Source organism: Panthera tigris, chromosome A2 (genome assembly GCF_018350195.1).
Source record: "Panthera tigris isolate Pti1 chromosome A2, P.tigris_Pti1_mat1.1, whole genome shotgun sequence".
NCBI classification, from domain to species: domain Eukaryota; kingdom Metazoa; phylum Chordata; class Mammalia; order Carnivora; family Felidae; genus Panthera; species Panthera tigris.
The window spans coordinates 38,709,425-38,733,424 of NC_056661.1; the positions used below are offsets into that span (position 1 = coordinate 38,709,425).

Consider the following 24,000-nt stretch of genomic DNA (forward strand, 5'->3'; position numbering starts at 1 on the left):
ACACATCTTACAGGGTTGCTGGGAGGAAGGAATTAGGAGAATACATGTGCATAGCTTAGCCCAGAGCTGGGTGCACAGTCAATGCTCAACAAATCTTAGTGCTTTGGGAAGTGCAGGGCATGATTCAAGACCCAGGAATCCTGACTCCCTGATCAAGGTTTCTCCAGGTTTGATCTGAAGGAATTCTAGGCCTCAGAGCTTGGAAGGAGAGAAACTTTTTACCTGGATTTTCTCAGTGCATATCAAATCATTCCTCTTAGGCTCCCGGCCCCGCCCACCTCTGCAACCCCGTCGGCCTCCATGTTACTAACTGTTGATGCAAGCATAAGATGGGGTAATTTTTTTTCTAAGTCAGAACTGAAAAACAGCAACAGAAGAGTTACCTCCCCAGGCAGGGACAATCGCAAGAGAGGAAACAAGGCTTCTTCAGATCAGTTTCTCCACCATTAGTGCTTCTAAAAGCACTAATGACTTTTAGAGCCAAATAATTCATTGCTCTGGGGGGCTGTTTTATACATTGCCTACTAGATGCCAGTGACACCCTCCCACAGGTGTGACAACCAAAGACATCTCCAGACCTTGCCAAATGTCCCCTGGGAGACAAAATTGCCCTCAGGTGAAAATCACTACTCTGGGTACCCCTACCCCCACCCCAGAGCAGGCATTCTGGGCAGGACTCTCTCTGGGCCACCAACATTCCTCTCCCTGCCGTTGGTATTTACCTGATAAAAAAGACAAGCAGAAATCCATTTCCTTTGCATCTGTAACTGAGTAGCCCATTTTTCTTTTCAAAACAGAGTGGCTTAGGGGCGCCTGGGTGGCTCAGTCAGTTAAGCATCTGACTCTGGATTTCAGCTCAGGTTGTGATCTCACAGTTCTTGGGTTCTCACCCCGTGTCCGGTTCTGTGCTGACAGCACAGAGCCTGCATGGGATTCTCTCTCTCTCTCCCCAACACCCCCACTCCCACTTGCTGTCTCTCTCTCAAAATTAAAACACACACACACACACACACACACACACACACACACCAGAATGGCTTAAGATGAGGCCACTTCTAACTTGAATAGAGCTCAGAGTGGGCTCCGTAGCCCGGGTCAGTCACCTGCCAACCCCCTTCTAGTTCTGACAAAGCTCTTGGCAGTACTGCTTCGCTCCATCATGATTAAGCAGACTTTATTAGAGTCCATGACTCTATAAACAACGTCAGATGTGTTGTCAGCCTCACGGCTGTCGGTCTAAAAACAAAACGCAATAAAGGAAGTGGCGACAAATGGATGAGAACTTTAGGGATACTGCATCTCATAAGATGACGCATGGGGTTTAAATTAGGCAGAAACTTCATCTGGATGTTCTAATTAACATTCCCCTTCTTCTGGGAAGTCCAAGGGCATATGCATCTCAGGTGTAGGAAGCTAGGGAGTTTATTACGTGGGGGGGGGGTCACCGGCCCCACCTTCTCACTGCTAATGCATCCATTCTCTGCGTGGCTCCTCAACAGCTCATGGAGCCCCACTGTTGGAACGATCAATGCTGGAAATGTCAGAATGATTACCGGATTGACTGAATGATTCGGAGCCAAAAAATATTTGTTTCCAAGACTTGCTAGCCTAGGCATTGTGATGGTTTTTACATCTAACCTGAGTCTAAGGATGCAGATGGGTTTTGGAGGAATTATCTGATCGTCTTGCGAGAAGCACAAGTAGGAGTCTGCCAGGGCCCCTCACACAAGCAAGCCTGATCTCCATGTCATGGAATCACTCATTCAACAAATACTCCCGGCATGCTCCTGTGTACCAAGCACTATTTTAAACAATAGGGAAGAGAAGTAAGCGAAAGATGAAAAAAATCCTTGCCCTTATGGAGGTTACGTTCTAGTGAATTTCTTGGTGAACTCTATGTAATTTTTTCAACTGAAATTTTTTTAGAAGAAACTAGAGTAGGTAACCACCGATGTAAACTGACCAAGTTCGCCAAAAGGATGCATTTTGTTAGAGTTATCACTTAAACTCTAAGAAGATCCCAAATAAAACTTTTGTAGATTTGGAGGCACTGCATAAAAAGAGAAGTAAATGCATTGCAAAGGTAACATGGTCATTATGAACCCACTGCAAAGAAGTCTAAAGGTAAATTTACCAACAGTGGAAAGATCAGCTCGCTCTGAAAACCCATCTGAAGCCCCAGCTTAGTTAGAAAAAGGCTATTGGTCCCAGAAAGATTCAGAAAAACTAAATGACGCCAAAATATGGTTTGGGGGAGGGAGGGAAGGAGGCAGGACACATCTCTCAGTGGCATTCCATTGAAAAGCATTCGGGGCCCAGAAAGATACGGTGGAATAAAGATTAGATTCTGGCACACGTACAAGGCTCCAACTGAAACAACAAAATCAGTCTTCCCTCCGGGCCACAGAAAATAGCCTCTTCTGGATGCTTGTCTTAGGACACAGGACAGCAGAAGGTAGATGAGGCCAATCAAATCTTCCTTGGTTGTTCCAACAGACACTGGGCAGCATGAATTTTATGCTCAGGGGGAACGAATGGTGCATTTTCTGGGTCAGAATTCAGAAGTTAGAATTCTGGAGAAGAGATGATAATGGTCTGGATAATTTATATTATCATCCCCAAGGAAGCAAGGCATGTATGCTCCCAAGAATCAAGCATGGCTGGGCTGTGGGCCTCATGGCAACAGTCACATGTTTCTGAATGTTTGGAAGGGAAGTGTATTACCCACTTGTTTGTTTGTTTCCATCTTCCCTATAAACAGTTTGGTCTCCTTCGGGGGAAAAGAAATCATGTGAACAGAGAAAACAGACACACACATAGACACACTCCCTCAAAAATGCTTTGCTCCAGTATCCATTGAAGTCAGATTTTTCTAGGGCAAGAAAACTCTTAACAAGGAAGACCCCAGCTCTTCTCAAAGTTTCAGGTCAGGTTGAGTACTGAATACTAGGATTTGAAAAAATTACAGCAGCTCTTTGGTTATGTGGAATGTTAAAGTTGCCCTTTCTGGTTTACAATAAATAAATGTAGAATTTAGAATTCTCTCCTGTCTAGCTTCCTTACAAATGCTTCTCTCTAAAATTCACCTGTGTCAGGACTACCTTCTTTAGGAAAATATTATTTTATGTCTATTTTATGCATCGATGATACTTGTGGTTATTCTGTCTTTAATGACCTACTAGAGGACTGGAGCCTTTACCTTGCTGTTCCCTGTACCTGGCATGCTGTTCCTCAAGCTCTTTGCATGGCTACATCTTTCTAGCCTTCAGGTCTCAGTTAAAATGACACCCTTTTGGAGAAAACTTCCATGACCTCTTCTGGATACAGTCCTTCCCTTCTCCAAAATTATCTACCTTTCTGACTTATTTCTTGATTAATTTACTCATTTATCACGTGGCTCTCTCCCTAGAAATAAGTTCCGCGAGGCCAGAGACCTCTCTGTTTTGCTCATTACAAATTCCTCAGCGCACACACTGAATACTTAAATATTTGAGTGAATGAATGAACAAACGAAGGATCAAGCAATGGGGTCACTCCGCCGTCAGGAGACTCCATCGCTTTTGGCCTTCACTTCCCCCACTATAAAATAATGGTAATAACACTCAACTCAGAAAAGAGAGATCGAATTCAAAGTGAAGGTTCCCTTTACAGGGATCTCAAACACAAGAGTGGCTTTGCCGAGCATCAGATTCTGGAGGCCAGCGAGAGGGCTGTGGGGGGAGTCCTGAGGAAGTGAGTGAGCGGGGTAGGGCCCTGAGAGCCACAAGTGGGGTCTCCACTCACCTGAGAAGCAACCAGCAGTAAGCCCTCTATGTCAGCTCCAGCAGACAAAGAGAAACCTGGACCTCTAGTGACCTTTCTGTCTCCTAGCTCAACAAATGTATTTACATGAGTTCTTTTAGACTTAAAGCTTCACGTGGATCCCAGAACCACCAAGACCTTTTAATTGTATGAACAGACACACAGGAGATCTTTCAAAGTTATTTAAAATTGGAAATGTATGCCGTAGGGAATAAAGCCAGGCAAGTATCATATTCGGAACTGAAACACATAATGCATAGCTATAAAATAATGCCAGTGAACACACACACAGAGAACTGCATTTATGGTTCCCAATGTGTGCAGTAGACTTAAAAGTATTCACCTTCGAGATCTCTGCATTTATTCCTACAATGATTCCATTCATCAAACCACATTTGGATCTCCCTTTTTGGAATTTCCTTCAGAAAATTAAGACACTGGTTAAAACATTGCCTCTTATGGTAAATGTTATCCACGTGGCTCGGTTTGATTTTTGAAAATGACCAAACAGTAATTCAGAGCATGCCTTGGGGTTGGGAGGGAGAGCAACCAAGTGGGTAATTCCTGGTGTTTTACTGAAATAATGAAGCCGGGGTTTCTTGCGTTGTTCAAAAAGAAGCTTTAAAGACAATAATCAAAAGTGAAATTCAAAAGATGTTCCACTGGTTTCATCATTCAAACAAACAGAGAATTTCCAAGGTAGGAAATCTTGAAGGACGACATTCTTTCAGATCTATAACACGTAATATGTTTATTTAAAAATTCCATCTGATGACTTACAGAACAACCTTATATGGGAAAAGTAGCTTCCAAATGCGTACAACCCCCACTTCTCAATAGCCATGTGTTACATTAGGATCTGTATGTTTTGATTCTGGTATCTAATGTGAGAAATTGAAGATACAATTCCTCTTGCTTTTCAATCAGTCCTAAGCAAGATCAAATGAATAGGAGGAAGCCTCTTGTAAACATTATTAATCACTTGTTTTATGAAAGTTGCCGGGGTGCATCATTACAGCTTTTTCTTAATGCTTTTTTAAAAATCATAATCAAACCTGAAAATTTGGAAAACAGTGAATATAAATAATAAGAAACAAACACCAGTAATCCCATCATCTATAAGTAATCACAGTAACATCTGGGCACGTATCTTTCCCTATCTTTTTCTAGCATGTCTGTTTGTATACTGTAGAAACGAATTGCTTAGGATGGATGGCCTATTCTGCCACTTCATAGCGGTGGGTCCTTGGGCAAGGTACTCTGTGCCTCTGTTACATCATCGGTAAAATGGGAGTAATCACACTAGTCTTGTGCATCACAGCAATCGTATGACATGGGAACATTAAGGTTATAATCTCGTGTCTAACACATAATAAGATGCAAATGAATTATACCCTCATTTTTATTATACAATTTGGACTGTAGCTATTATCGCTGAAAATTATATTATGAGCATTTTCCTTCACAGTTTTTTTAAATTCTACTACACAAGCCTAATTAAAACTTGGAGCTATTAGGGGCACTGGGGTGGCTCCATCAGTTAAGCATCAGGTCATGATCTCACAGTCGGTGAGTTCAAGTCCCGCATGGAGCTCTGCACTGATGGCACAGAGTCTGCTTGGGATTCCCTCTCTCTCTGACCCTCCCTGGCTTGTTCTCCCCACCCCCCTCTTTTTCTCTCAAAAATAAATAAATAAACTTAAAAAAAAACCTCGGAACTACTAATCTGTTAAACAAAACTACTCACAGGTTGGTAAATAGAAAAAGTTGTAACCTGATATGAAGGCAGAAATGTCAAAGCAGCCGGTAGCTGATATATATATATATTTTTAAAGATTCCTCGGAACTCAATGACAAAACCAACACGATTGACATCCCTGACAGTAGGTTCAGGCACAAAGGGGAAGTTCAGTCTTTTCCAGTGGTTCTAAACTGGGGGAAATTGTGCCCCCCCAGGAAACATTTGTTACTGTCTGGAGACATTGGTCGCAATTTGGGGAGCAAGGTTATTGGCATCTGGTGAGTAGAGGCCAGAGGTGCGGCTAAGCATCTTACAAGGCCCGGGACAATTCCTATGGCAAAGAAGTATCTGGCCCTTTAAATGTCAGTACTGCTGACATTTAAACCGGGAAACCCTGTCTAGTTCTAATGAGCTGTAGTATCTCAAACAAGTCACCTTCCCTAATAATGAGGGTGATGATGATGACAGCCCCATTGATTGAACACTACAACCAAGGGCTAGGTTAAATGCTTCCTGTACATTATTCTGGTTTTACTTTCCTGCAGTCGTATGATGGAGTCTCTATTTTCACACACCGTATGGGTAAATACAGGCCCAAGAGGTAAAGAACTTTGCCCCAAATTGCACCGTTGGCAAGTTGTATAGCTTTAGGTCAAGCTTGTGTCATTGAACTCTTGGGGATTCATTCTAAGTTCCAACATTCCTGGGCCTCACCCTGAACTTCCGCATGTCTCCAGACATGTAAGAGATAGGTTATAATCTCCTGATAGAGATTCCATCTCATATGCCACTGCACTGGCATTTTAGCAGGAACCTGGGATACCATGTCAATAAAGATTATGTGGCCATGACGGCCCAACAGAAAAAAACGAAAACCAAAAAACATGATTGATGATTGATTTTTTGCTACAGGCAGAGGAGGGAAGAATAGGATATTTGTGCCACATGTTTATCTGTGGACTAGATGATCTTACATAATAAGTCTGTCCGAGGGCCAACCACCTATGTTCCTATGCTTTCTTTTCTCCAACATGAACAGCACAAGAGCTCTTGGCCAAAAGCCATCTGCAGAATTGTGCACATCAAAGTGAATCAAGGGCTGAACAGCCTATTGCAAGGGCTTTATTCAACACACAGTTTTCCCTGGTTTGCAGGAAAACTGCTGAAAACTCTCAAGTCCCAGCCTACATAAGACAGAAAACATCAAAGTTCATGAAAATCACAGCACACCTCCACCCAGAGTCAAAGCCAAGAACAAACAACTTTGGGATTGGACTGATTTCATAAAATAATCTGAGTGAAGTAAAAAAACAGCAACGACGACGAATTTTAGGGAGGCCAAATAATAATCTACTACATTTTTTAAAAATTATGCAATGTTTAGCAAACTGAGATCATTGGGGGAAAAAAAAGAAAAAGAATCACACAAACTTTGCTAAACAAAGTCACATACCAACAAACATTTAAACCACTGGAACCAAGATGGGGAACGGAGGCTTGTTTTTAGTTACAAAGATCTGAGGGATGGGGTGGGAAATAAACAAAAATCCACGGGGAAAATCATTAATAAGATACTCTCAACTATTTTCCCACAAGTAACTTCTTTAAAAAAAAAATAGAAAGAAAAGCTATAGCCTCTGTTAAAAAAGCCAATGTCCTGCATTCCTGTCCAAATAAAACCTCTGTGCAAGCAGTCAACCAAAACTCTGAAATTCCATTGTCATAACATTATGTCTGTGGGGTACCACTTCAGAATATCTTCCAAAAAAAAAAAAAAAAAAGAGAAAGAGAGACAGAGAGAGATGAGTAATTAATACAGTGCTCTGTAATGAAGGGGCAAGGAAAATTAACAAAAGAAAACCCATTCAGAAAGAAACTATGAGAAAATCTGAATTTATATCCTGGGAGTGTATCTTTTCAGGGGCTTCCTGTTTACTAACAAAAAGAACAACAAACACACACACACACCGCCCACATCAAGTTTTCCAGGAAGTTAGATATTTAAATAAAACAACATTGGGACTTCTTTCATGAAAGCAAAGTCATTTCTTCCTAAACCACCTCTATTTTTGATGGATGAACTGGTGTAGCTTTTATTACAGGAGTGGAAAATTGATTCTGAGGTATCACATTTCCGTCTAACTGAAAGATTCCAAGGCATATGGAGAGAAAACAATATGCAACACATAATTTTTTCTTATGAAATAAGCTGTTTTTTTTTTTTATCAAATCGTCTTACAAGCATAATCATCCGTCTCTGTACCGCAAAAGCAAATAAGTATTGAAAACTCTCCTTAAGTAAGATGCATTTTACTAATGTCAAGCTTAAGGCAACTCAGCAAGAGATGACAACACTGTACTAAATTATTTACATTTGTGACATCTTAGCTGTGTCTACAAGACACGAAAATATTGTGATGAAAAGAGAAAGTCAGTAATTGCTCAGATATTATGTCTAGTCACCGGCAGCTGGAATTTCCTCAGTATTGGCGCTCCCTCTCTCTCTTTTGCAAAGTTCACTGAGCGGGCTTTTCTCAGCACTTCTGTCTGTCACCTCACACCCCCCTGGCTCCAGGAGCTCCTTGCTTCCCCCTCTGGGGGTGGGGGGGCCTCCACACATCCCCATTTGGGAACTGACTTCCGGTGGGCAGTCCCTAGCCGGCCACATTGAATTCTGGCCTCTGTGAATTTTCTTAATTATCAAGGGTTTTTTGGGGTTTTCTGTTTTGTTTTGGTTTGGTTTTTCTGTTCTGAAGACCTTGACTCTTCCATAATTATTCTAAGAGTTGAGGAAGAAAAATCACCTAGCTATCCCCCTTTTTCCTCCAAATGTTCCTCCACCTTATCCTAAAGAAATAGCTTCTCAGGGTACCCGGGTGGCTCAGTCAGCTCAGTGCCCTTCTTTGGATCAGGTCATGATCTCGCTGTTTGTTGAGTTCGAGCCCTGCAACAGGTTCTGCGTCTCCCTCTCTCTCTGCCCCTCCCCCAATCTCTCTCAAAAATAAATATTTTTTAAATTAAAAAAACTAAATAGTTTCTCTTATAAGTAAATGCTTCCCCCTGTCTTTTTTTTTCCCTAAATGAAAACTGCCCAATTATTAAGCACCCACAGAGTTACAAGCATTGTACAAAACATTAAAACACATGTTCCTTCTCTTTTAGAGCAAAAATGCCTATTCTGTGGCACTCTTTTGTTTTGTTTTGTTTTGTTTTGTTTTTTGAGAGAGAGAGAGACAGAGCAGAGTGCAAGCAGGGCAGGGGCAGAGAGAGAGGGACACAGAGAATCCGAAGCAGGCTCCAGGCTCTGAGCTGTCAGCACAGAGCCTGATGCAGGGCTGGAACCCACGAACCTCGAGATCATGACCTGAGCTGAAGTGGGACTCTCAACTGACTGAGCCACCCAGGCGCCCCTGTGGCATTCATTTTTGCATGGCGTTGACATTTTAGTTCTAGTGTCATAAAATGACCAGGTCTTCAAGACTTGCTCAAGAAGCAAGTTTCTGACCCACAGCCATCGATCCCGCAGGAAGTTTCTCTGTCAGCTGTTACGCTTCACATCCTCTCCCTCTGAAACCACCACCGCCTTCCTCCTCTGAAGCTCCACCCTCCACCTCCTTTTCCACCTCGGCCACATCCTGCTCTTCCTCCTACTCGACCTCCCCTCTGCCACCACCTCCTTTCTCACCTGGAGGTCGAGGTAAAAACTTCTGCCTTGCTAGCAGGGTATATGGGTCCATATAAAACTTCTGCAGTTTTTTTGTTTTTTTAAAAGGAAGATACCTTTATAGTTTCTGACGATTTAACTGAAAAATAAAAATCTCAAAGTTGTCCAAATAGTTCACCTTACCAATTTGTTCTTTGTTCTCTCAAACAAACCAGAGCGTTGAAAGAAGGCACCTTATTTTCATCTATAGTACATTTACAAACTATGTCCTCGTCACCAGGATGCAGCAACTCTCCTAATAAAAACGACACCTTCCGGAGGTGTCCTTGGCCTTGGCCTTTGGTAAAGCCTGTGCGGCCATATCCTGTCCACATCCTCCTCTGCTGCCACTGCACATGTGAAATGACCACCTCCACGTGGGACGTGGTTGCTGCTGCCATGGGGAATGAAGCCCCCACCTCAATGAGAGCCTCCACGACCTCCACCTTGAAAAGACATGCTTGCTCTACTGATGCCACGTGCACCTCTGGCCAAACCCCACATCTGTGATGGACATGAGTCTGAGCATTCTCCAAACTAACCCCCCCGCCAACTTCTTCCCAAGTCTTCCTTCCACAGTCCATCCTCATTTGCAGTCTCCTCTCACACTGAAGCTACTGTCTCTCCGTCCTCCGTGGCCCAGGGAGTGCCAGGATAGCATGGTCATGACAAGCAGAATTTAAAATCATACTTGGGGCACCGGGGTGGCTCATTCGGTTAGGCGTCTGACTCTAGCTCGGGTCATGAAGGCACGGTTCGTGAGGTCGAGCCTGGCATTGGGCTCTGCACTGACCGTGTAGAGTCTGCTTGGGATTTTCTCTCTCTCCCTACATCTCTGCTCCTCCCCAACTCATGCTTTCTCTCTCAAAATCAACAAATAAACTTTTAAAACATTACAAAAAAATAATCAAGTCACACTTGCCCTTGGATCTAATTCAGCCAATTATGATTTGTGTGTCCTTGGGGTAGTTACCTCTCCTCTCCAATCCTCACTTTTCATATCTGTACAATACCATGGGGTATTCATCTGTGTGGTTTGGCATAACAAATACCACACACAGGGTGGCTTAAACAAAAGACATTTATTTTCTCACAGTTCTGGAAGCCAGAAGTACAAGATCAAGGTGCCAGCAGCGTTGGTCTCTGGTGAGACTCCCTTCCTGGCTTATAGATGGTCACCTTCTCACTGTGCCCTCACATGGTCTTTCCTCTGTGCCCACAGTGAGCGGAGGGGGGGGGGGGTGTAGGGGGATCTCCGGTGTGTCTTCCTCTTCTTAAAGGACACCAGCCCTACCAGGCTAGGGCCTGAGCCTTATGACCTCATTTAATATTAACTACCTTCTGATAGGCCTTATCCAAATATAGTCCCACTGGAGGTTAAGACATCAACATATGCATTTTAGGGGGACACAGTTCAGTCTATAACAAATAGTATTCCTGTCTCCTAGAGTTACATGAGCAATGTGCTAGTTCAAGATGCAGACACCAAGACACTTTACTGGGGAAAATGCCTGGGAGGGTAATGGGGGAAATGAAGGAAGCAAAGAGCTATCAGATCACAAAGAGTGTCTGAATGATGCTATAGAGGCAGAGGGCAAAGAAGGGAGTTTGGGTAGGGAAAGACTTAGATTACAGCAACACTTGCAAGGAAGTTTCAGCAAAGTCAAAGTCCTGAAACCCAAATCCCTGTTGTACTCAATTGCTGGTGGGGGGCACTGGGGGAAAAGGCTGTGGGAAGTGCTGGGAACACAATGGTGGCTTCAGAGGACAGCAGGTGGGACCATTAGTCAATTATGCTATGATCTGAGGAGAGTCACTGCATGTCTACCACCCGGATCAAGTTCAAAAACTCACATGGAGCCCCTACCCCCGATCTCAGAGTACAGGCTGTGTAACATAGTGGTGGTGATAGACAATTCCAATAATGGTGATCATGATGACATCATTCTTTCCGCTTTACTGAGGTTCTTAGAATCTGACTCACATGGAATCCACTCATGAGCTGCCATCATTCTCTGAAGCTACAAAATCTTTCCTGGTGAGCTGATCCGATAATGTCCTTGTTCTCCAGTACTCAACTGACCTTCCCATCCAAACACTTTTGTAAACATCTACTGAGCAGTAACATGTATTTTATCATCACCCAAAGAATCAGGGTAACCCTACGGTCACCCCAGTTTACTCTCTGGAGAAATATTCCAGGCTACTGACATAGGAAGAGGAATGAGGCAGAGCCTGGCACACTCCTTGAGTTGAGAGCACAGAGGTGGCAGATCAGGCAGGCAAAAGTGGCTAAGGTTCACTTGGCAGGGTACCAGACAGAGTATAAGGAGAGGGGACTCAGAGATTTGCTGAGAGTCCCCTTGATTATTTAGTGGAGAACTGATCTTCCATGAATGTGAAAAACCACCTGAAGCCTGAGGTAGGGAGAATCACTCAAAAGAATCAGAAGAAATCCTTTGTAGAGCTCATGTGCTACCAGAAATAGTAGATGATCTCCTTAATCAGAGTGAAAAACTTTGTAATTCACAGGGCATCAGGGGCAGTACTCAGAAGGGTCTTTCCACAGTAATGGGGAATCACAAACCCTAACCCAATGCTGATCTGGCCCCAACCAACAAAGCATAAAAGCAAGTCCCAAATAGGACAAACTACTCCCAAGTAACTTAACCTTGTCCCAGAACAAAGTCCAAGAATGTTTAAAGGAATACAAAAATATCCAGCACTTAACAAGGTAAAATCCAAAATATCTAGCATCCCATCAAAAATTACCAGGCATATAAAAGTGAAAATTGGACCCATAATAATGAGAAAAGTCAATCAAAACCAATCCCAAACTGATACTAATGTTAGAATTATCAAGCAAAGACATTCAAAATTGTCCCAAGGAAAATCAGAAAATATTTTGATTTGAATAAAAATTAAATCCAGCACGCCAAAATGTGTAGGATACAACTTAAGCAGTATTTATATGGAAATTTGTAGCACTTGGAAACAAAGATCTCAAATCAACAATTGAAACCTCTTACTTAAGACACAACAAAAATAAGAGTAAATAATTCCATGGCAAGGCAGAAGGGAGTCCTAATAAATACAATAAGAAACTGAAAACAGGGGCACCTGGGAGGCTCAGTTGGTTAACCATCTGACTTTGGCTCAGATCATGATCTCATGGTTTGTGGGTTGGAACCCCACATCAGGTTCTGTGCTGTGCAGAGCCTGCTTTGGATTCTTTCTCTCTGCCCCTCCCCCACTCATGCTCTCTCATCTCTCTTTCTCTCTCTCAAAATAAATAAATAAACTTCAAAAAAAAATTAAGAGAAGAAACTGAAAATAAAAATAATAGGAAAAAAAATCAATGAAATGAAAAGGTGATTATTTGAAAAGATCAATAAAAATGACAAACCGCTAGCCAGATCTACAAAGAAAAGCTGAAAGAAGATGCAAATTATCACATCAAAAATGAAAAAGGAGACATCACTACAGACTCCACACACACTGAAATGATAACTATATACACATACATTTAAAAACTTAGAGGTCGGGGCGCCTGGGTGGCTCAGTCGGTTGGGCGGCCGACTTCGGCTCAGGTCACGATCTCGCGGTACGTGAGTTCGAGCCCCGCGTCGGGCTCTGTGCTGACAGCTCAGAGCCTGGAGCCTGTTTCAGATTCTGTGTCTCCCTCTCTCTGACCTTCCCCCATTCATGCTCTGTCTCTCTCTGTCTCAAAAATAAATAAACATTAAAAAAAATTTTTTTTAAATAAATAAATAAAAATAAAAACTTAGAGGTAATGAACCAATTTCTTAAAAGCAACAAACTCTCAAAATTCAGAAGAAAGAATAATCTTATACTTATCTAGAAATCAAATTTATAGTTAAAAATCTTCTGCTGCCGGTGTACCTGGGTGGCTCAGTTGGTTAAACATCTGACTCTTGACCTTGGCTCAGGTCATGATCTCAGGGTTTCAGAGTTTGAGCCCGGCATGAGGATTCTCTCTCTCCTCTTTCTGCTCTGCCCCCTAACTCAAAATAAGTAAATCAACTTAAAAAAATCTGCCCCTCCAAAACAAACAAATGAACAAACCAAAAAACCTCTTCCAGTTCCCAGATACTTTAACTGGCAAACTGTTCCAAACATCTAAAGATGCAATAAGACTAATGCTACACAATCTTTGCCAGGAAACAGAAGAGGAGAAAACATTTCCCAATTAATTATATAAGGCCCATTACCCTGATATCAAAACCAGAAAAAGGCAGCACAAGAAAAATACAGACCAATATGCTTTATGAACATAGCTGCAAAAATTCTCAACAAAATATTAGGGAATCAAATCCAGCAACATATAAAAAGAAAATACATCACAACCAAATGGGATTTATCCCAGGAATATAAATCCATTTAAAATTCAAAAACAGTCAGTGTAATCTATCATATCAAAGCTATAAAGAAGAAATACCACATCATCAGATACTTAATGCAAAAAAAAAAACTTCAATAAAATTCAGTATTTAGGGGTTCCTGGGTAACTCAGTCAGTTAAGCATATGACTCTTGATCTTGGCTCAGGTCAAGATCTCACAGTCATGAGATCAAGCCCCACGTCTGGCTCTGTGCTGACAGGGCAGAGCCTGCTTGGGATTCTCTCTCTCTCTCTCTCTCTCTCTCTGCCCCTCTCCTGTTTGTGCTCTCTCTCAAACTAAATAAAAATAAACTTAAAAAAATTAGTATTTATTCATGATTTAAAAACTCAACAAACCAGAAATAGAAGGGAACTACATCAGCCTGATAAAGACTGAATGCTTTCCTAAACACAATGATGTGTCCTTTTACTACTCCTACTCAACATCATACTAAAAGTCCTAGTTAGTAGTAAGAAGTAGTAATAAAAGACAACTAGCTCATAAAGGAAGAAATAAAACTGTGCCTAGTCACAGATGATGTGATTATGTAGAAAATTCCAAGAAATTTCAAAAAAACAAACAAACCCAAACTCACCCCTCTTAGAACTATTAAGTGAGGGGACGACTGAATGGCTCAATCAGTTAAGCATCTGACATCGGTTCAGGTCACCATCTCACCATTTGTGAGTTCAAGTCCTGCATCTGGTGAGACTGAGCCCCGCTTCAGGTAAGCACAAGCCTGCTTCCGGTGGGCTCAAGCCCTGTTTCAAGTGAGCCCCGCTTTGGGTGAGCCCTGCTTCTCTCTCTCCCTCTCTCTCTCTGCCCCTCACTCACTTGAGCCCTCTCTCTCTAAAAAAAGAAAAGAAAAGAAAAGAAAAGAAAAGAAAAGAAAAGAAAAGAAAAGAAAAGAAAAAACTAATAAGTGAGTTAATATGGTCATAGGATTCAGGGTCAGCTGTGCAAAAAGCTGTGCAAAAAACAAACAATCTGATTAAAAAATGGGCAGAGCGTCTGAATATATATTTTTCCAAAGAACACATACAGATGGCCAATGGTACATGGGAAGATGCTCCATGTCACTAATCAAATCCACAATGAAATATCACCTCACACCTATTAGAATGGCTATTATAAAAAAGACAAGAGATATCAAGTATTGGTGAGGATACAGAGAAAAGGGAACACATGTGCACTGCTGTTGTGAAGGTTAATTAATACAGCCACTGTGAAAAAAGTATGGAAATTCTTTAAAAAGTATAAATAAAACTACCATATGACCCAGCAATCTACTTCTAGGTGTTTATTAGAAGAAAACAAAAACACTAACTCAAAAAGATCTATGCACCCCCATGTTCATTGCAGCATTATTTATAAGAGTCAACACATATATCAACAATAGCCAAACTATGGGAAAAACACAAACGTCCATTCACTGATGAATGGATAAAGAAGATATGGAATATATATACAATGGAATATTAGCCATCAAAAAGAATGAAATCATGAAATCTTGCCATTTGCAATGATGTGGATGGAGCTAGAGTGTATTATGCTGAGTGAAATACATCAGTCAAAGACAAATTCCATTTGATTTCACTCATGTGGAATTTAACAAACAGATGAACATATGAGAAGAAAAAAAGAAAGGGAAATAAACCATAAGGGACTCTTAATGATAGAGAACAAACTGAGGGTTGATAGAGGGAGGTGGATGGGGAATGGGCTAAATGGGTGATGGGTATAAAGGAGGGCGCCTGGTATGATGGGCACTGGGTGTAATAGTGATGAATCACTAAATCCTATTCCTGAAACCAATATTACATTATATATTAACTAACTAGAATTTAAATTCAAATTTTGAAAAAAAAAATCAACACATACCTAAGTGTCCATTGATAGATGAATGAACACACACACACACACACACACACACACACACACAGAGTATTATCCAGCCATAAGAAAAGAATGAAATCTTGCCATCTGCAAAAACATGGATAGACCTTGAGGGCATTGTGCTAAGTGAAACAAGTCAGACAGAGAAATACAAATACCATATGATCTTACTTATATATGAAATCAAAAACAAATAAAACAAAACAACAAAACCAGAGCTCAAAGATGATAGAAAACAGATTGGTCATTTCCAGAGGTTGGCGGGGGAGGTGGTGCACAAAATGGGTGAAGGGAGTCAAAAGGTACTAACTTACAGCTATAAAAAAATAGGTCATAGGGATATAATGCACAGCAATGTGACTATAGTTAATAAAACTATATTGCATATTTGAAAGTTGCTAAGAGAGAAAATCTTAAAAGTTTTCATCATACACACAGAAAAATGTAACTAAGTATGGGGACAGATACTAACTAGACTTACTTTGGTGATCATTTCATCATATATATATATATATATATATATATATATATATATGTATATATATATATAAAATCATGTTGTACACCTGAAACTACTATAATGTTATATGTAAATCATAGTTCAATAAAAAAAAAGCAAGGCAGAAATATTAGACAGTTATATTAGGGGTAATATAACTGTTGGCTACAGAACTGAATATATACAGTACTGTATTTCTTGCTGATTTTAATTTACGGATTCTGTACATAATATGGTTAGAGAAAAAAACAATTTATGTTTCTATAAACTAATAATGAACAATTGGAACCCAACTTAAAAAAAATCCCATCTATAATAGCTCAAAACTAGTTATAAATCTAGTAAAACATATATAGGATATATATGGTGATAATCACAAAATTCTGACCAAAGTAGTTAAAGAAAACGTAAGTAAATAGAGACATACCATGTTCATGGATCGAAATACTGAAAATAATTAAAAGGTAAATTCTTCACAAATTGATCTATAAATTTAGGAAATTTCAATAAAAATTCCAACAGGATTTTTTTGTAGATAGAGAATATGATTCTAAAATTTACATGGAAAGCAAACAACCAAAATAGCAAAAGCAAATTAAAAAAAAAAAGAAACTGGAGAACTCACACTACTGCCTTTAAAAATTATTACAATACCACTTGAGACACTTGAGACTATGTTGTACTGGCAGAAGGATAGACATACAGATCAGCAGAATAGAATACAGTTTAGAAATAAACATGGCCAATTGATTTTGACAGAGGTAGGAAGGCAACTGAATAGAGAAAGGATGGTCTTTTCAACAAGCGAAATTGCAACAAACAGATGTACATATGTTGAAAAAAACAAGTGAACCTCAACCTATACCTCACACTTTATACAAAAAGGGACTTAAAATGATAATAAGTATAAATGTAAAAGTATAAAACCTTTAGAAAAATAAAGAGGAGAAAAATCTTTGTGGTTTTGTGTTACGCAAAGAGTTCTTAGCTATGACACCAAAGGGCCAATCCATACAAGAAAAATTGCTAAATTGTACTTCATCAAAATTAAACACTTTTGCTTTGCAAAAGACATGAAAAGTCAGGAGAAAAATATTTGGAAATTACATATCCAGTGAAGGACTTGTATACAAAATATATAAACAGTTCTGAAACTTAACAGAAGGAAAACAAACAATCCAATTTTAAAATGGGCAAAAGATTTGGACAGACACTTCACAAAGAAGTTAAACTGATGGGAAAAAAAAAACAGCATGAAAAGATATGCAACATCATTAACAATCAGGGAAATGAAAGCTAAAAGCGAAATGAAATAGCATTACACACTTTAGAATGGGTGGGGGGGTGCTGTCAGTACGATGCGCGGGCAAGGATATGAAGCAACTGGAAATCTCTTACACTGATGGTGGGAATGCAAATTGGTACAGTCACTGTGGGAAACGGTTTCGCTGTTTCTTATAAATTTAAAGGCGCAAATACTCAAATGACGTCAGTGATGTCACCCGTATGTATTTACCCTAGGTAAAGGAAAACATATGTTTACACAAAAACCTGTACAAAAATGGTGATAACTTAATGCCACTGAATCACAGTTAAAAATGGTTTAATTCTATGTTATGTATATTGTACCTCAAAAAAATGAAGAAAAAACCCCCCACATCCCATCTCTGTTTTCTGAGAGGAAAAACAATGTTTAGAACAACTCCATTCATGAGTGCCCAACACTGAAGAAAATCTAAGTGTCCTTCAACAGTAAATGAGTAAGCTACCTATGGTATATCCGTACCAAAGAATACTACTCAACAATTAAAAAAAAATATATTGAGACATACAACAAATGGGATGAATCTTAGAGGCATTATGCTGACTGAAGGAAGTCAATCTCAAAAGGTTAGTATTCATATGACTTTGTTTACATGACAATTTGGAAATGGCAAAATTATAGGGATAGATCTTTGGTCGCCAGGAGTTAAGAGTTGGGGAAAGGTATGACTACAAAGGGGTGGAAAAGAGAGTGTTTTCAGGTGATAGAGCTGTTCTGTGTTCTATGGTGGTGGTTCAATGATTCTACACATGAGCTAAAACTCCGAGAAGGGTATACACCCCCAAAAATCAAATTTATGACTTTATTTATATGAATAAATGTATGATCATTTATATGAATATATATGATTCATTTATATGATTTTTATGATTTATTTGAATATAGAAATAAATAATAACATAGAAATAAATCAAACCCATCATCCTCCTAACAGCCACCCCCACCACCAAAATGAAACAAAACCAAAGCACAACCAATCATTTCCTCCCTGCATTCTGTAATGACTAATGTAGTCCAAACTGAGCCAATTTTGAGTCTCTTTTTTCCTACCATCTCTGCGTAAGGGCATCAAGTTCTGTTGATTTTAGAATTGGAATGATCTTTTGAGTTAGTCCTCTCCTTGCTGAACCCCCAGTTTTATACTTTTAGACCTGTGGCCTGGATTAGTTTTGCAGCTTCATAGATGGTTTCTCTGCTCCCACTTTCAATTTGTCCTCTGAACTGGCACCAGGTTTGCACATACCAATCTTTCATTTGAAAACATATTTAAATATCCTGCAATGATTTACCATCATCTTCAAGATACAGTCTAAATTCCTCCTCCATTTTCCTCCTACGTTGACCTCTTTGCTCCTCAAGTTAGCCCTGCCTTTCCTCACTTCCTTGCCTTTATTAATGCTGTTCCTTCTTAGCTTTCCGTTTTTGTTTGAAAACAGTGTCTATCTCCTCTAAGGCCCTGCTCAGATGTTATCTGCCCTGATGTTCCCAGGCAGGTTTTTTCACCCATAAAATGGTCAGCTGCCTGAGGACAGGGACTGGGTCCCATCTATTTCCAGTTCCAAGCACTGTGCTTGACACAGAGTAGTGACAAAATCCCATTTGTTGAAATGACGTGAGAGTAACTGACCTCAACTTAATAAGGCATCAGCTTACCTTTCGCTTTTCACTCCATGGTGCTGGTGTGCTATAGACACAGCTTCAGCCAGGAGTGTATTTTTCCCCCCAGTTTGTTAAGAATCCTTATTGGGAGTTTACTCTGTGCAAAGCAAGGGTGAGAGGCAGGACAGGACTATGAGAGTTTACGGGCAAAGGATAGATACATACACTGAGAGAAGCTAATAATATTCAGGCAAGATTAATGCCCCCTACGTCTTGACTCCTTTTAATATTTATTCTAATACCATTTTTCCTCTTTAATAGAATATGAGAGTCATTCAGATTTCAATAATTCAGAATATATTCCTGACTTGCATATGGGTTAGTTCCCGAACCACATTTGCTGTCCTTCTGGAATAATTTCTTGCTTTCTGCTTTGGGCCCTCATTAGTTGTCTTTTTTCCTATTTAATCAGTTCTTGTTCCCACCCACAATTTTTCTTTCACTATATTATTACATTTGTCTTGTTTAAAAATATTTTTGGATTTCAAGTATCGGAGATACACTGCTTTAATCTGGAAAGACTGTGTAATATTGTCATTCAAACTTTGAGGAAAATCATAAATGGCAAGTATTATCCCTGAACTCCTCGATGAAAGAGCCAACCCATGTTCCCACCCGTTGTCAGGTGTTTGGATAGCACATTACTGCAGGGATTTAGTAGCGTTTAAAGGATGCCTGGGTGGGTCAGCCCGTTAAGCGTCCGACTCTTGATTTCAGCTTAGGTCATGATCTCACGGTGTCATGAGTTCGAGCCCCGCACTGGGCTCTGTGCTGATCCCCCTCTCTCTCTCTGCCCATCCCTTGCTCATGCTTTCTCTGTGTCTCTGGAAATAAATAAATAAACTGTTTTTAAAATGTGCTTTAAAAAAAGTATTCAGAGATAAAATTGCCTGGTCTTTTTTAAAACATGGAGTTTTTATTTTTAAGTCCGGTAGTAAATTATAGTTTTTAAGAAAGATATTACAATCTTGGGCTCCATCTAAAAAAATGCATCATATTGAACAGTAGCCAAAGCTTTTGTGATCATAGTCACCCAACACTAAAATATTTTGGGCTTGCTCAAACCTATATACTTTTACTTATTTATAAATTATATACTTACAGATACATATAAACTGTAATAATGTACTACTATGTATATGTACAATATGCTGATGTGAGCATTAAAAACCATGCAAAAAATGAATATTTAAAGAATGAGATTAAATATAAATAAGAGAAGTTCTACTATTTTCTTTCTATACCCCAATAAATGATATTGTATGCCCAGTAGGGTATGTACCCCCTACTTTTAAGACCATGCATGTAGACAATGTACTCTTCAGCCCATTCTTGGAAAACTGGATTGGGTTGTTTTAGGACACAAGTAGACAAATGAGAACAAGTCAAAGGGAGACTGAATGTGGCAGATACACCTGGGAGAGATATCAGGCTCACAACTCCCCGGGACCACATCCATGCCACCACTTTCTTCCATCCTTCTGTTAACCAGCTCTGACTTCTGGGCTATAAGGGGAAGCCCTTGGCCCGGGCTGAGTTCATCAAATTCCTCTGCGCTTCATTGGCATCAAGTGATGAGTCCAAGGATGCACGTGGTCCTGACCAAGCCAATCTGTAGAAGTTCTTCTACCAATGATTGACCTTTAGCTAGAAGATGAGCTCTTTACAAAAACGCTAAAGGTATAAGACTAGAGCTGCTGGCAATATATTCGGTACTCAATGGAAAATGGCCATCCACAGCAGTAGAAAAATCAAAGCAATATGCCTTCATCATGGCTTAGTTACAGGATATAAAAGCCCATGAATTCCTCCTGGTGCTTAAAACTGGTATGAATTGGGTTTCTGTTGCTTGCAACGAAAAAAAGCTATAAATATCAGTGATAAAGATCCTGTAGGGTTAGAAATCATTTATTCATTCTATAAATATTTATTGGCCTTATATTCTGTGTCAGTTACTGTTCCAGCTGCTAGAAATAGAGCAGTGAATCGCAAAAAAAAAAAAAAAAAAAAAAGAAACACTGCACTGACGAAGCTCATATTGTAGTAGGGCAGACAGAGAATGACCAAGACAAAGAAAACAATCTATATTATGATACAGAGTAATAAAGAAAAAGAAATATAGGAGGGAGGGAAATAGTATATTTGGCTAGGGTAGCCAGGGAAGGCCTCACTGAAATAGTCAAGGGAATGAGCTATGAAAATACCTGGGGAAACAATGGTCTACGCATCGAGAACAGCAAGTACAAAGGCCCCGAGGCAGGCCTGCTATGTGAAAGGTACAGCCAAGAGATTAGAATGGCTAGAGTGGACGGAACAGGAAAAAGGGTAGCAAGACAGAAAGTTAACAAGACCACATTGTACAGCACCTTGTGGGGCACTGGAGGCCTCTGTCTCTACTTTGTGTGAGATGGAAACTTCTACAGGGTTTTGAGCAACAAAGTGACGTAGTCTACATTTCTGCAAATGCATTAGATGAGAAATCTGGATAGAGCTGGGAACGCCGGTCTCAAAAGGCTCTCAAAGGACTCAGTCGTGCTTCCCATGTCTGAAAAGCCTGTTTGCGCAGGGCCATTCCCTGATGCTGAGGAGAAACATCTGGACCAATGACACAAGAATGAAGGCGATGGGGTGGCAGATTTCAGCATAGTCACTGCTGACACCCGTCACAGGCTCCCTGATCGCCACTATTCACTGTGAAGTCCACAGGTGACAGGGCTCTAGGAATCCAACAGCGACCCACAGCACCCAAAGATTTTGCCTTTCTGCGGTCTCACAGCAATTTTTGTCCCAAACAATTCACATTAGCTGTAAGAACCCCCCATATAAATCAGCTTTTTGGGGGGATATTTCTGCCCAATTTTCAATACCGTTGGGTTGTGATGTTAGAAAGACCCAATCTTAAAGGTGCCCACCCTGTGAAGAAATGACATGCCTACTTCATTCTGGTGTGAGCCTGCCTGAGATGAGAAAACCCACCTCTGCAGCCAGGGAAAAGCATTGCTTAAATCTCTCCCATCTCTGAAAGGAGCCCCACGTCTACTGAGTATGTTTTTTGCCTACTGAATATTCAACATGGGCCACATATGGTCCTTGAACTCATGGAATGTAAGGGCAGACAGGGACCTTTGTGTTTATCTCACGGGAATGCAATACTGGCTTTACCACAGTTGCCAACTCTGATGGATTGGTATTGACTGCCGGGAAATCTGTGATGAAAAGCTGGTGGTATTTGCAAGGGCAGCCCGGTGGATGAGCCAGGGACTGGAGCTACACAACATATGTCCCCTGACTCTGGCCTGCTGATTCTAACCCAACCCCTCCACTCTGCAGCTCATCAAACCAAAGCTTTCGCCATCCCCACTGGTCAAGGAAATGACCTCAGGTGCACCGAGGTGAATCTACACTGGTCAAATATGGCTCCAGAGTTTGACTGGTGTGACACTTAGGGCCAACTTTAAGGAACAGGTGGCTTCCAGTGTGGGTTCACATTTTTGAAAGGCTCCAGCACCCCTGCCGAAGGGTCCTTCACTTGTTTCCCATCCCCAAATTCCACAGTTACACATCCAATAAATTTTAGGTGTCTCTTCTTTGGGATTCTTTGTGAATTAAAATGTTAATATCCTTGGGAGAGGCAACAGAAAATGATTTCAGTGTTGTCTCTCTCAGAATGAATAATAGTATCAGGCATTGTCAGTAAAAAAAAAAAAAAAAATCTTTCTTAATGGTGTCATTTAAATTTAGGGGAAAAAAAATCATTTAAAAAAAAAAAAAACCATTTCACCCAAGGTGGGTGGATGAGGATTAAGCATTAAGGACATTCGATGGGGGCAGGGAGGGCGCATGAGGAAAAGGTTGATGGGAGGCAGTGCAAAGCCACCTTGGTACTCTCTGCACTTCTGCCTGGAGCCAGTCCTGTTTATACCGTTTTGGGGTCAAATGGCTAAGTGATTTGCACCTTACAAAGGCAGCTGTGCTAGATGCCCATTGTCCTTCATTGTCCATAATAAGTCATTAAAAAAAAAAAAGCCTAGGGGCACCTGGGTCCCTAAAGCCAACTTTAGCTCAGGTCATGATCTCACGGTTCGTGAGTTCGAGACCCGCGTTGGGCTCACTGCTGTCAGCATGTAGCCTGCTTCAGATCTTCTGTTCACTTCTTGCTGCCCCTCCCCCACTTGTGTTCTCCCCAAAATGAACACTTTAAAAAAATAAAAAGCTTAAATTACAACCAGGTATTATCATTCTTCCTCTACTTGACAAAACTATTTATGAAATGACCCTCTTAGTATCAAACACCTTCCCTTATCTTTTCCCACTGTGACGGTAGTTGAAAATGGATGTGTCCACAGGGACCAGGCAGATGAGAACAGCGACAAAATAGGGCCAGGTTAAAGAGCAAGACAACAAACACGCGGCATCAGGAAAACAATAGAGAAGGGTGAGGACTGTGACATGCTGGAGAGATCATCAGCACTTGAAGACAGCAGCTATTTAACTCCTTCCTGTCATGAGATTGAGGGCCTAAACACCAGGGCCTAAAACCTTCCAGTTTTTCAAGAGTCAGAAACACCTAGCTTCTTGCATGAAACATCCTGATATTTACATGAGGACACTGAACTTTTTTAAAAAGCTGAACATTGGGCAAACTGATCATAGATGTCTTTGGCCAAGTTTGGCTTTGGCAACCATGTTAGTATATCTTGGCAAACTAGAGCCCTCAGGTCAAGTCCGGCCCCTGTCCGTTTTTGTAAATAAAGTTTTATTGGAACATAACCACTCCCATTCATTTACGTGTAGTCTTCTGCTACAGAGTTGAGAATAGCTGTGTCCAAGACCACATGGCCCACAAATATTTGCAAATATACAGATACCTTTACAGAAAACATTTGTGATTTCTTGATTTAGGGTCTTGAAATTGAGGGACTTTCCCAAGAATTGCGATGTTGTCCAACAGATCAGCTGGCCACCTTTATTAAAT

At 40.6% G+C, this 24,000-nt stretch overlaps 1 pseudogene; it reads right to left on the reverse strand.

The window, feature by feature from the left end:
- Positions 1-8,945: 8,945 nt before the first annotated feature.
- Positions 8,946-10,057, reverse strand: LOC102952981 (annotated as a pseudogene).
- Positions 10,058-24,000: the final 13,943 nt, after the last annotated feature.